Source organism: Arachis ipaensis, chromosome B07 (assembly GCF_000816755.2).
Source record: "Arachis ipaensis cultivar K30076 chromosome B07, Araip1.1, whole genome shotgun sequence".
Lineage (NCBI taxonomy): Eukaryota > Viridiplantae > Streptophyta > Magnoliopsida > Fabales > Fabaceae > Arachis > Arachis ipaensis.
Window position 1 is genome coordinate 26,636,610 of NC_029791.2, and position 8,358 is coordinate 26,644,967.

Here is an 8,358-nt window from a genome sequence, read left to right on the forward strand (position 1 = left end):
ACTTTGAGCTGTTCGGATGAATGAAACTGGTTAACTAAGTTTGGATTAAGAATTAAATGAAGAGTTGGGTTGCTTGTGATGGACTTGATTTCCTAATTGTTGGGATTCTTGATTTGTTTGATGGGTTTGTATTGAGAACTGTTGAGTGTTCTAGATTATCTAATTTATATGTATATTTGGAAAATGGTTTGATATTGAAGCGGTTGATGAGAGATATTGGTTTGGTTGGAACCCTTGAAGGGTGGCAAAGTCCGAATTTTAGAGGAGATGCTGTTGAAATTTTTATAAGCATTACGTGAAATTGAATAATAAGCATTAACTTATTTTGGGTTTGATTAATTATGAAAAAGATTATGTTTTGGGGGTACTTTAAGCGAAAAATAAAGTAATAAAAATGGGTATTTAAGCATAAATGATTTGTGAGTCTTTGAGAAAAAATTTTGAACTTAAAAAAGAAGTTGAAGTTGGTTAATTTGATTGAAGCACTGTTTTAAAAAATTTTAGAGGAGTTAAAGTATTTGAATTTGATTTGGTGAAAAAGAAATGAATTTTTATACTTTTCGAGAATGTCTTAAACTTAAAAGTGAAGTTGTAAATTATTTTGGAAAAACTTGATTAAATCGAAAGTGAGTTTATTTGATTGATTCTAATTAAAGAGTTATGATTTAAGAATTTTAATGAATTTAAAATAATGAGATTGATTATTCAAGGTTAAATAAAAATGAGTTCTATAATTTTGTTAATTTGAGAAATTGATTTATGATTTAACTCATTTGATTTTGAGATAACGATTGAAGACTTTGGGATAATTTAAATTGATATTGAGGAATTATGGAAGTTTGGCTTGATAGCCTACAAAGCGATTAATCAAAGAATGGTATATGAGATTATAATTATGTTTGTCAAGAATTTGATGATGAAAATGATTGTATTTGATGTTGGGGGTAGATATGATGAATTTAATGAATCATTCTCCGATAACGACTTGATTTTAGAGACACCTGCTTGGATAGATGTAAGGGTTGTGACTTAGTCCCACTTGCTCCGGGTTAAGATTTGGGACACTTGGATAGACACAAAAGTTTTGGTTCGTCCCACTTGCTTTGGGTTAAGATTTTAAACACCTGTCTGGGTAGATGCAAGGGTTAAAGCGTTGTCTCACTTGCTCCGGGATGTGGTGAAAGGCACCTGCCTGGGTAGATGCAAGGGTTGAGGTGTTGTTCCACTTGTTTTGGGTTGCAGTGTGAAGCACCTGCATGGGTTGATGCAAGAATTGTGGTTAGTCCCACTTGCTCTGTGATGTGGTCTTCTATGTCCGGATCAGCTACCGGATGTGTCGGGTTTGTTATTGTAACCGACAAGTGAGCTCATGGTCAATAGGATAGGCATGTATCATGTGCATTTGATTGCTATTGTTTAGGTTTGAATAATTGATTTAGTTTGCCTAATTAATAATTTGTGTACTACTAATTATACTATTTGTCATGATTGTTCTCTATGTATGTGATTGTTTGTGTAAGACCCAAATTTTTAGAAAATAAATAATGAGTTATTTATATTTTAATATATATGGTTTTATTTTTAGAAAGATTATGAGACTTCAAGTTTTAAATTAATTTGATTTTATATAAATTTCAATTATAATTAGATATTTTTGATTTACTGAGATTAATGGTTCTTGTTTAATTAAAATTCAAAGTTCTAGTAATTAAAGATAAAAGAGTTTTATATATAATTTAAATTACATAATTGAAGGTTTTGATTAATTTTATGAACTAAAAGAAAATTTATTTATTTATCTTTAAATTGTAAATTAGAGTATTTAATTAAAAATGATTTGTAATTTGAAAAATAAATAATAAATAAGTATTCTTAAAATTAATTATATTGAATTAAATCTGGTTTTGAATTAAAACTCTACTCAAACCCTGAATTCCCAATTCCAGACCCTAATTTCACTAACCCTAACCTCTCTTACCCAACTTACATACACATGTAATTTCCCTTTCACACCTGTTTGCTACTCAATGAGCCACGTTACTAACTCCTCACCGCTACTCACTCACCATCACCATTCCTTTTTCCTTTTATCCCACCCACACCCACGCAGAAAGAAAGGAAGAAATCAGAAGGAAGAAACGAGGAGGGATTGAGAGTGAGGAACCAGAGCTGCGGGAAGAGAGGGGAGGAGAGGAAGGGTGACGTCGGAGGAGAGAGCGAGTTCGCGGAGGAGAGCCAGAGGAAAGACGCGCCGTTGCTGTGCGAAGACCATCGTCACTGTCGAGCTCGCCATTCCATCGTGGAGCCGTGACGCTGTCGCATCGCCATCGTGCTTTCTCGCCGCCGCTACCGTCGATGGAACCATTATCGTCGGAGGAGCCATTGCTGGGAGAAGCCCTAGCCATCACCGTCGCAGATGAACAGGGGAGAAAGAGAAGGAGTGACGTGACGGGAGAGAAGGGGGACCTCCGCCACTGCAACGGCCGCTGGCGAGTTGCACGCCACCATGGAGTCACCATTCTTGCCACCGTTTAGCTGCTGCCACTATTTCTCGATTTGACGAACATGCTCCTTGTTCTAATTCCAGTTTTTTCGATTTCCGAAACCTTCATTGCTAATGCATCTCCGGGATAATCATAGTTGGTGCGGTTGTCGTTGTTGCTGCCTTGAAGGAGTTGAGGCTACTGCCGCTGCTCTGGCTGCATTGAGGGTTGCTGCCGCTGTTGAAAATTAAGGGATAAAGAAAGGGGATTATCGCGGTTAGTTCCTACGGGTTCGACAAATCAAGGTAGGGGGTTTATTTTAAAAATAAAGGTTTTAAAGTATGAACGCCAATAACATTAAATGAGTAATTGCAAATAGTTTATGGCTTCTTTGTGTGAATAATTGTTGGAATTGAGTTGAATCATAGCTGTGATTGGTGATTGGTTTAATGATTTCATGTAGTAATTATTGATGATGTTGTGTGTTTTGAAGTGATACATGATGTTAGTACTTGTTGATGGTGGTTTTGAGTATGGAATATTGAGATGGCTGCTGGAAATTTATTTGATGAATCATAACTTGAGATATGTTGTGATAGATGAGATGCTAAAGAATGGATGCTGTGATAATATGATTACATTGCACCTATAATGTGAAGTGGTGATATATTGAATTAAGCATTCTTGGGCAAATTTTGTTAGTTTAAAGAAAGTTAGAATTATGGTTTTAGAGGAATTTTAGGCTTGAATATAAAATATGGTATGAAGGGTTGTTAAAATTACTTAATGCAGAATTTTCTGCATAATTGGCAGCAGCTTAAAATAAAAACTGGGAGCAATTTAGACATAATTCTTTATCCAAATTATTTTTCTGTCAAACTTCAAGAAGTCAAGATTTCTCCATAAAAATTTCAGGGAATTTGGCCAAGTGGTTTGGAAGATATGAATTTTTGAAGTTTAGTGGTTGCTGCAGAATTTTCTGGTTTTCTGGTTCTGCAGTACCAACTTTCAGACGCTATAACTTTTGATTTATTTGGAATTTTGAGTTGCTTCCAAAAGGGTTTTAAAGATATATCAGTCTATTTTAAGTGAGTATAAATTTCACATCCATTTCTATTTTGTAGAGTTAGTTATGTCTCTTGGAAGTTGGGCTGTTTGCAGGAAATTCAGAACTAATTTAAAGAAACAGGACAGCACTTCCAACTGACTTTTAATTAACCAAACGAGATGCTATGGATCTGAAATTTATTTGTCCTAAAACTTATGAGTGTTAAGTATATCCTCACCAAAATTTAGAAGTAATGGATTAGAATTGAATTTATTACAGATTTATTAAAAACAGAACTGCTTGCTGTATTTTTTTCTAAATTCCCTTTAGTGCAGCAACAGATTTTATTAAGTTGGCTATCTAATTCAATTCTAATCCAAACGTGGTGAAACTTGGCTTAGACCTAAAGGATATGTACAAATTTAGCAGAATGTATAAACTTAGTTAAACAAAGGTGTGTAAGTTATCCCTAGGAAACGTTTAAAGTTAAATGGTGATGCGGATGTACGCCTAGTTTCATGGTGATGTGGAGGTACTTTTAGCTACTTGGTGATGCGGAGGTGTGTTTAGTTGTAAGACGATGCGGAGGCATAATGGAAAGGAAAGAAAGTAAGAAATAAAGGATGGAAAAGATACTTAAAGGGAAAGAAAAAGAATGAGGAACAAGGAATGAAATAAAAGTTGAGAATTATATTGAATGGGCTTTTGTGCCAAACTGCTAATGCGAAAGGGCCCGCCTAACTGATAGCTTGAGATTGCTAATGCGGAAATGTTTGCCTAATTGATAGCACTGTTCCTTACTGTGATACACATTGAACTGTTATTATAATGAGGCCTAATTGACACAGGTAACCGTGATGCCAAGGTGTCTAATTGACACAGTAAAGGGACCATATTCGGGGTTCACTCCGAGTAACGTCGGGTTGCGGGTAGACAACCGACGCATGAGCTCATGGCCTGCGCTAGGAACAGGCATGCATCATCTTGTTTGCGCATTTACATTTGATTGCGTTTGCTTTATTGTTCATTTGTGATTGAGCTGTTGTTTTGGTGATTTGCTTGTGTGCTTGATGAATATTTTACTTGTGTTGTAGTCTTAATAATGTATTTAGGAATGTTGTTTATGGATAAGGAACTGTTAATGTGACTGAATTTTTGTGTAAGTAACGTGATTTAAAGAAAGGAATTTAAAACTGTTTTAAGTGAAATTGTTTTTGTGATATGAACTAGCTATTTGTATTTACTTTGTTTATTGCGGCATTCACGTTCCCTACTGAGAACGTGTGGCTTTGTTCTCACCCCAAAGTTTTTAAAAAAACATTTTCAGAGGTACAGACAGGATGGCTAATTAAAAAGCTACGGACGAATAGAAGGCTTGTTTGGCTAGTTGCTTTTGGGTTTATTTCCCTCGCCCTTGATGTTGTAAAGTGTTGTATTTTTACAGAGGGGTAGGTTTGTATTTAAGTCTTGTATGAATAATTATTATGTATTAATATTAATTATGTGAGTATATGTTTATCTGACATAGTTGAGCTGAAGTATATACAATTTAAAAGGAATTTCGTTTTTCTTAAAATCTATCGATCAGTTAACGTGTAGAGGCTCAATATTAAATAGCTAATAAAAGAAAACTAGAGTCGTAACGCCTTACCCTTAGTACGATCATGACGTGCTAGAAGTTAAGGTGTTACAGTTTGATTACTTATGATTATGACTTGTTGGTTTGGATTACGGTGGAGTATGGTGGCTTGTAAGTGATTATGTTTTGAGCCGGATGCCGTGGTTTGATTATGTTTTAGGTCGGAGGCTGTGGTTCGATTATGTTTAGGGCAAAGACCATGACTGTTTGGGCTGGAGGCTGTAATTGTATAAGCTATATGTCTTAGTAAGTTGGTAAAAATTTTGATATACACATTGACTTGTGGTGGCGTGATGGATGATTTTGATTTTGAATGAATAATCGCATAACTTTGAAATAAAGATTGAGGTTAGAGAATTAATGAGTAACGGATTGGATGGATTTAAGAATGAAATAAGTTAAATTAGAGATAAGGATTTATAAGACGAGCAATGATGACTGTTGTTACACATATTTTGATTATACATGTATATCCTTCTATAGCAATTATAAAATTTTTCTGGTGAGACCATGTGGTTAGATTTTCACTCCTACAGCCTTATCTTTTTCAAGAAATGGATGAGAAAGTCTATGAAGAATTTTCTGTGCCTTATGGCTATATTATCATAGATGTCTTTTTCCTCGCCTTTGTTATCAATATTTACATTTTGTAAATAGTAATAGGAGTTGTGATTTTATGACATGGTTTTATATATATTTACATATATTTGAATGTGAATGTAATATTCTTTGTATATATATATATATATATATGTACGTGCGTACGAACAAAAGGAAAAAGTATTTCCGGTTTTTCAAAGAAAAGTCGATACGGTTTCGAGTTAAAGGCTCCTATTTTATTACTAAATATATGTATGTTGTCGTAATATCCTTACTATCAGAATGGTGTAGGCGAAAGCGTGACATTTTGGTAATAAGGGTGTTACAGTTATCAAATTTACAAGTTGTTGTAGTATTATCAACTACATTAGCTGGATATATGGAAGTTACGCAATCTTGTAAAGAAGCAATTTGATTGCAAAGGTTAATGGAGGAACTCGGGTATATTCAGGATAGGATTCCAATATTTTGTGATAGTCAGAGTGCCTTGTATATCGCAAGGAATCCAACCTTTTATTCAAGAACGAAGCATATGGGCATTCAATATCATTTTGTTCGTGAAGTAGCGGAGCAAGAAAAAGTGTATGTGAAAAAAATCTATACCAACAACAACTTTGTAAATATCATGATAAAATCAATTAATACAGATAAATTTGATTGGTACAGATCTTCATTTAGCCTATTAAAAATATGAGCAACATGAATATATCAAAAGAATGATTTTGATTGGGAGATTGTGAAAAGAAGAAGCGAAAATCTTCTTTTTAGTTTGAAGTAAACAATAATGCTTAGAAGTTACAAATGGTACAAGTAGAAGTAGTGGAACAAGTTGAAGTTTGAAAAAAATTAAAAAACATTATAAAATTTTGACTAGAATCAAAATATAGTGTTACAACTTGATCAACTTGAAGATGATACATAAACATAATCATCCTAATCAAAGATTATAACTTGATAAGATTAAAGTGAAAGAAACTACTAATACACACAACTTATGCGATTTGTGTAAGAGGTTCATAATGTGCAATTTGTGCACAACTTGATCAATTTATAAATCAAATGCACCTCCATAAAAAAATTATATATAGGTTATGTATTTGTTTGTTGAAAGTGAAGTTTTTCATGATCAATATTAATGTGAGTGAAAATTAAGAGAGAAAAATAATTAATAAGATTGTAATTTCTTTTTATGAGTATCCATAATGTATAAAATAGTATTTTATCTTCTTTATATATTTTAAAAAAAAATTCAATTTTATCATTTTATTATATTATTTTTATTATTATCTAAATTTTTGTTTAATTTTATTTATTTTTTGTTTATAAATTTTAATTACATTATTCTATCCTTATTAATTATGGTATCTAACATATAGGAGGTACAAGCATTTGGAGATTGACCTTTACAAAAAAATGGTGAATAAAAAGAGATGTATGTAGAGCCATCCTGTTCATTAAGCCATTGTCCCTCAAGTTATTCACTAAGTTCAAAGACGTTTAAGGTGCAAGATTATGACAACCTAAATTTGAAAGGGTGTTAATGATTAGTCAAAGCGTTAATTATGCCAAGTGTATAAGTTAGTTATTCAGTTTTGATAATTGGTACACGTTCTGTTATTAGATTAGCTTGTGATCTTAGTAAATAAATAACTTAAAGAACGTAAGGCAAAGTTACCAAAGTGTATATTAGTCGACGATCAATGAAGAGTAAACCTACATTTCTTCTTTCACAAGAAAACGATTCTACAACTTTGGTTTTCTTTGATTTAACATATTGACACCACATCCAACTCAAAATTTTAAAGTAATAAGTAAGTGGATCTTTTATCTTATAAATCCCTCACTCTTTCTTATTTTTTTTGATGTAGGACTAATTTTATACATTTCACACTTACAACATTAACAATCATAATATACATACATATATATTTAAAAATACAAATAAATACAGCTATTACATCCCAAATATAAGAATCAAATTGTGATTTGTGATGTTATAATTGGTAATAACTCTCTATATAGTAAGTATAGATTTCTATGGGGAAGTGTATCCATTAGGAAAAGCATTTTCCCTATAGTACCTTATCAAATCTATGTTCTCATATTTTATTAATTACATTAACCAGAAGCTAACTTGTTCAAATTTACTTATACATAAAATTCGAAAGCCTAGAGGGTACAATGCAAAAATGCAAAATTGCAAACAACAGTGTTTCCTATAATAATTATTATTGGAATTATATAAGAAACTCTTTGAAATATACATGAGGACACTAGCTAGACACATATACAGAAAATGTTGGTGCGTGTAAGATCAAATTAAAGATTAAGTTATAGCACTAACAGTACATTTTACGTTTCGTTAAAGAGAATGGCAGCAGGAGGAAACTTCGTCTTCTCTAACCGTATGGATTAAATGTTGGTTAAAATCTTTTACGTATGAGTAAATTAAACTAATCATAATAACAATAAGGTCAGAGAAACAGAGAAAAGTAGCATTATATATGTTTGAGGGTATGAAAACAATCACTATGTTTTTAAGAAATGTTTTCATTCCATTTTGGTTATCAATTAATAAGTAATAACCA

The 8,358-nt window shown here is 32.6% G+C and overlaps 1 long non-coding RNA gene across 1 annotated transcript; it reads left to right on the forward strand.

Annotated features, from left to right (window-relative positions):
- Nucleotides 1,977-5,054, forward strand: LOC110264930. The gene is made up of 2 exons (XR_002351293.1): nucleotides 1,977-2,788; nucleotides 4,380-5,054. It is a non-coding gene; the product is annotated as an uncharacterized LOC110264930 (long non-coding RNA).